Genomic DNA, 6,579 nt, shown 5'->3' with positions numbered 1-6,579 from the left:
AAATAGTTTATGCCTATATCCCTGTGAGCTACCCCATGATAGCAGTACGGTACTGTTCCCCCCCCCCCACTCATTTAGAGCAGATGCAATTTCTTTACTAACTCCTAGAGGTATTTTGATAGAGTTTAAATGTGTAAACCAGTTCCAAATATTTAGACTCAATTACCCACGTGTGGAGAGGAATGTTTGAAAAAAGAACTAACGACAATCACAAAGATATTATGCACCTAAGATCAAAGAATAATTTACTATGGTAAGAAAAAGAAAAGGAATAACAAGGAGATTTTGTAGTGTCTCTGTGGAAATGGAAATTCACCCCTTTTTTGTTGTTCAAGGATAAACCCAGAGGGAAATTCACCGGTTTTATATTCTCAGGTGAATCTATCAAATATATTCTGTAAGCAGTCAAAGTCAGTTTGTATTTAAAGTTTCTTAACTACCATTTATATCTATTGTTTAATGCAAGCCCTCCTCACCATCCCTGCCAGGATTCATCTTTTCAATTCTGTGAAGAACTCTCTTTTTCATACTCACACCTTTGACAAAATTTATTTTTAAAAATCCAATCTTAATTGCTTGTGAGTGTATCAAAAATCTCAAGATGGTATCAACATTCCTTAACAGTTTGTAGTCATTGGAGAATTATGGTGTTCTTAAATTCTGTACTTAAATTTCTGCATGGGTTTAGAAGTTAAACTTATAGGAGGTAAATGTAGGCACTCTTATCACGAATCACCAAACATATTTACAAGAAAGCAAGGAGAGTAAGAAATTAATTGTATTTTTCTCTGGAACTTGAAATGCCTTATTAACCAGATATTCTGTTTACTATTTATGATCAGTCATATTTAGACTATAGATACCAATGACAATGTAAAATTTCCTTTAAAAAAAGAACTGTTACAATGATGAAATAAGCACTTACTTTTTTGTGGCTAAATTCTATACAATCTTTCCTAAAGGTATTTATGTCTTTATATCCCATAATCCTAGCTGTATTCTGAACAAAATGAAAGCCACCTACACAAACCACCTGCTTCTTACTAGATCTGTTGACTCAACTCTATACCCCTTTCCTTGTCACGAAGCTACACTCCCTCCGTCTCTTGTTTTCATTAAGGTTCCCCTTTTTGTGATTATCATGAGCACACATTCCTTCTTGTTCCTGAGTCAAGTATCAAAGAACAAATCAAGTAAAATCGTGATATTCCTAATTTTATGCCCATCTCAGAATCACCACTTTAGCCAGCAAAGACCTTGGTGCCACTCCCAGAAAAATGGACAGATCTTCAAGCAATACTACTTTCACGTTTGGGTCTGATGTTTTAATAGTTCCTGGGTTGAGATTTCAGGTCTGATGTGCCTTGAATAGTACCCATTATATATGTAAACATTCATAGGCCCAGAAATTATAATAATCATAAGAGTCAGCTTTCATTGGATGTTCCCTATACACATTGAGCTAAAAGCATGACACTCATTTGTTAAGATAGAGCTTGCAAAATCATATGAGGTATGTGCTAACATTGTGCCCACTGTAGGGGAAAACAAACTGAGGGTTAAATAAGTTAAATAATTTACTTAAGTAGGGCTACCCAGCTAACCAGGGACATAAAACAATTTGAGTTCAATTAGGACTCCAGAGACTACACTGTTTATGACTAAAAAATGATGTTTCCTATGTAGGAATTCTCATAATATAGTAGAAGAAGTCAAAAACTAAACAAATACTTGCACCACAATTCAACACAAAACTATGCACATGTTGTCATGGTAAGATATAAAAGATGCAACACTACATTTAGAGGGAAAATATTTTTGGATTAGTCAACTTAATTCATTACCATGTTGCTTCCAGGGCATTTTAATAGTCATTAGGCCAGATAATAAATTGAACGGGTTCAATGTATCCCTTAACTTATATATGTGAAGTATTTATTCTTCCATTTCTATCTATATTCATGGCTAGCATTTTCCACCACCTATTCACTTCTCAGTTCCCTTTTTATAACAAAGTGAAGGAATTTAATACCATTTATTAATATGGATTAAATAAAATTAACTTATTCCAGGTTTATGTGACTTAGAATGCATAATTATTGTGAAACTAAGATGTAATTCCTCTTATGACTCTCTACTTCTCTTGACTTTATCTGCCTTCATGTACTTGTCCTATTTTTTTGTTGTTTTTCACACAAAAACTCAAATGGTTTACTATAATCCATTTTAACTTTCTGAATTTCTTTTTTGTGCCGAATGTCTGCACCAGCACTCTATTGAAGCTGTTCAGGTATCTATCACCACTGACCTTCCTTGATTTCAAGAACAATAGTCCTGAGTCTCTCCTTGCCTTACACACTCTCTCAGAAGCATTCAAAAAATTGAACGGCTCCTCCGTCTTCAAAACCTAACTTCTCTGGACTTCTATAGTACTTATTGTTTCTTGCTTGTCCTCCTGCCTTACCGATGTCTCCTTCTGAGTTCAATATTTTAAGTTCTATTTCTTTTCTTAACTTCTAAATATAGTTTGTCTCAGGTATTTGCTTGTTCCTAGGTTCTTTTATTTTTTTATTTTTTTAAATTTTGCACTTTTTACACCCTATATTCTTTTAATCTTATCCTGGTTATAAATATGAATCTTTCTATCTATATGTCTCTAACTCATATGGGTGTCTATAGCCCTAAATGCTGCCCTGAATTTTAGAGTCATGTATATACATTTTCTTGATTAATTAATTAATTTATTCATTTATTCATTCTATCAAACTTTTAGCACATATTTCATTTTTATGTTCAAAGCATTTTTATAAGTGTGGAAAATTTAATTTTGAAACAGCCAGAAAAGATCATATATACATGCTGGTTTTTTTTCTGAAATATTTTTTGAGGATGTATCTTCTTTTTGATTCTTGGGACATTTGACTATAATATGAAACTTCAGGCATTAGAGCATACAATACTCTCTAAAAGGCACTACTGAATCCTTTTTGCTGAGTCCTATGAAACTTCAAAATACTGCAAATAAAAATTGGTAATTTAGAACACATAATATAAAATCATACTATCAACACTGATAAATAAAAAAAGATAGGAGTCATATTAAGCAAGACACACGTTAAACAAACATGAATGGAATAGTGCATTAATAGATACATACATAATATCTGTGTACAAGACTGAGCATGGAAGTTGTGCATTTAAAAGATGAAGGCCCCAGAAGAATTTGCTACTAAAATGATATTCAGCCCCCAAAACTATCTGTATGAAATGTTTTGATGTCTTTCTGAGTGTGATCAAATAACTAAATGTAATAAATAAGGAACCCAGTAGTGACTAAGATCTTTAATACTCACAAGTTTTTGAGATTTGAGATTTCAATCACTTTTAAAAACACATTTGAGAGATGCCTGAGTGGCTCAGTGGTTGAGCATCTGCCTTTGGCTCAGGGCGTGGTCCCAGAGTCCTCGATCGAGTCCCACATTGGGCTCATTGCATGGAGCCTACTTCTCCTCCCTCTGCCTCTGTCTCTGCCTCTGTCTCTGTGTCTCTCATGAATAAATAAAAACTTTAAAAATAAATACATGCATCCATACAAAAACACATTTGAGTGCCTGCTATAACATACAATATTATTATATCTATTCTGCTTTATGCAGCATAGAATCTGCAAATTTTTATCATTCCCATAATTAGCTATAATATTCCAAAATAAATGAGGATACTAATGTATCCTTATATTCTTATCCCCTGTGTACCTATTGATAATCAATTTTGCACATTTATATTTACTCAAAGTGTCAATAAAGTAGCCCCTTTTTAATGGATAAAATGAGTGGCAAGAGAAGGAGCATTTGATTTCAGGTTTCTCTTCAGAGTTAGTACACAAAGGATCTGTGTCTGTTTGAGACTCCAGCTTTTAGAGCAAATTTTTTCAGTCCTGCTAGTGCATGAAGAAACCTTAAAAATATATCTATGTACAAGTAGTACTAGAGATTCTGATTTAATTGGTCTGGGAGTAAGGTATGATATATATTTTAAGATCTGTATTATTTCAAAGCTTTTCAAGTGTTTCAAATAGCAGCCATATTCAGGGAATCATTGATCCAAGTATCAGTCAAGATACTGATGGGAAATAGATGTAACAGTTAAAGGTTTAATAGAAGAGATCTTTTAACAGAGATGTGGACAGAGTTGAGAAAATCAAAATTGATGGGATCAGGAAATTTTTAGTCCCCTAAGTTTATAGGGGCAAAAGGAGGGAGTGATGTTACTATTATCTGGCAAGCACTCTAGCCAGGGGAGGGGCTTCAAGAGAGGAACCTTAGTCAAGGGTAAAGAAGACAGTCACATTAAAAAGTAAGACTGGATGAGGAGCAGGGACGTGAGTATGTTGGTGAAGAGGGATTGGGATAAAGTTTTTCCTCTCCTTTTGTCTGTTTTGCAATCTCTGGGTCAGTTCCTCCCTTCTGTAGAATCTGACTAGGAATCCAAAGGCAAGGAAACAAGAATCTGGTGCTAGCAGTCAGTTGGATATGGACTAAGCGGTGTGAGAATGTGTCATGGAAAATAATGAGCACTCGAAAGACTCCTCAATTTAATTTTTAGTTCAATCTTTCTTGTTTTCTAGTCATGATTTCATTATCAATATTGCTCTTTATTTCCAAACCCTGTATTCAAATGTACATGCAATATACTCTGTCTTTATATAATGTTTTCTTAATTATATAAAATAAAAATTGGAGACATTGATTTAAAAATTATCTGAAATCAAAACTGAAAAAGATAGTGCTACAAATTCTGTGATTATCTGATAAGTAATAGCAATAAAGTTCTAGACATCTCATACATTGGTGCTGAAAGGGGGTGATCAGATTCAAATATACTTTAATATCTTTTACACAAAAATATTGCCAATGCTTAAAAAATAACATGGCAATAAGTAATTATAATACCCTGATGTGTTGTTTAAGTGGCCCTCTAAACACTTTTGTCTGCTGGTTTCTAAAATAGCTTAAATTCCAATTAAAAATGAGAAATCTAAAGCTAAGAACTATTAGTCACTTGAGTTGTTTTTAGATTATAAGGGAAAGTTAGTTTATATAACATAATATTTATGGATGATTTTGCATCCATTCCAGATAGCATTAGGTGATATTTCTCTTCACAGCATCACATAATCAATGAGGAACTCAACACTCCCAAAGGATTCTCAACAAATGGCCAATTTAAAAAATAATTTTTACATTGATTGTGGGCAAAACATGATGTTAAGTATGTAAAGTGGTGATATAAAAACAAATAACTTTCTGATAAAAGACTCAGAAAATAAAGACAATTCTTTGTCTCTAGCTCTGTTATCAAATTTTTGAGCTTTTCAGACTTATTAAAAATAAACAAACAACAACAACAAAACTTTGTATTGTTAAAACTTTGGAGATCCTAGAAATTCTTGCAAATGGGCACTTTTTTTCTAGATACCCTCAGATATACCATCTTTGGGATTCTGGTTAGGTGCCATGGTGGCTTTTCATCTCTTTTGTTATCTAGTGCCATCCTCTGCTAAAAAAATAATAATAAAGTAATAAAATGCACCAATATTTTGGGCCAACCATCCTCTTTTTTCTGCCAAATTCCTTATTATTTTCCATCGTAGCTGTTATTTCAGCCACAGTGCCCTTTTTATTGTTCTTCAAATGTGCCTGGGCCTGGTATACTCAAGCCTTGGGACCTCTGCACTGCTTTTATATGATTGAAATGACTTTTGCTCATATTATCAAATGACTCATTTTGTCTTCTTCACAGATATCACTTTCTCAGCAAAATCTGATCTGAGTACAGTAATTACAACCCATCTTCTTGGCCAGCATGCTTGACCCACTAACCTTGTCTATTTACCTCTTTAAACGGATCATCTTCTAACAATGATATGTTTTACTACTTGTAGTATTTTAATTTTATATTTCCCTTCATTATAATAATCTCATGAGTGCAGGGATTATTGTCTTCCAAAGTTGGTTCACTGTTGTAGCCCAGAACTCAGTCAATTCCACCATGATAGCAAAATATTTTCACATTTAGTATAATTGATTTAGAAATAAATGATAGCAATTTCTGTAACTGATTTATAGAATAATGCTAAAAATCACAATAGATATCACAATTTATGGTATGTAGTTGAAACATATATAAGGAGTTTTATGACCTTAAAAACTTGATTATAAGAGAAGAAAGGATAAAGATAACTAGCTAAACATATGAATCACAAAGTTTAAATGCTTATGGCAGAATATGCTGACAGAAAGTGGAAAGAAAATAAAACATAAAAATTAAGTGAAAATTCAGTTAATTTGTAAATGGAATTATTTAGGCAAATCCAAGGCAAATTGACTAAAGGAAAAAAGAGAATATTTTATGAATGAAGAAAGGGACATGACTATCGATGCTACTAAAATTAAATAGAAAAGTGAATATTATGGACAATTATAGGCAATAGATTTGAAAACATAAGTAAAATAGATGGAGAGATTACTAAAATTATAATTTAACAAATTAACTCAAGAAAAATTATAGGCTCTGAAC

The sequence above is a fragment of the Vulpes lagopus genome, chromosome 4, assembly GCF_018345385.1.
Source record: "Vulpes lagopus strain Blue_001 chromosome 4, ASM1834538v1, whole genome shotgun sequence".
Classification (NCBI taxonomy): Eukaryota; Metazoa; Chordata; class Mammalia; order Carnivora; family Canidae; genus Vulpes; species Vulpes lagopus.
This window is presented reverse-complemented; position numbering follows the sequence as displayed.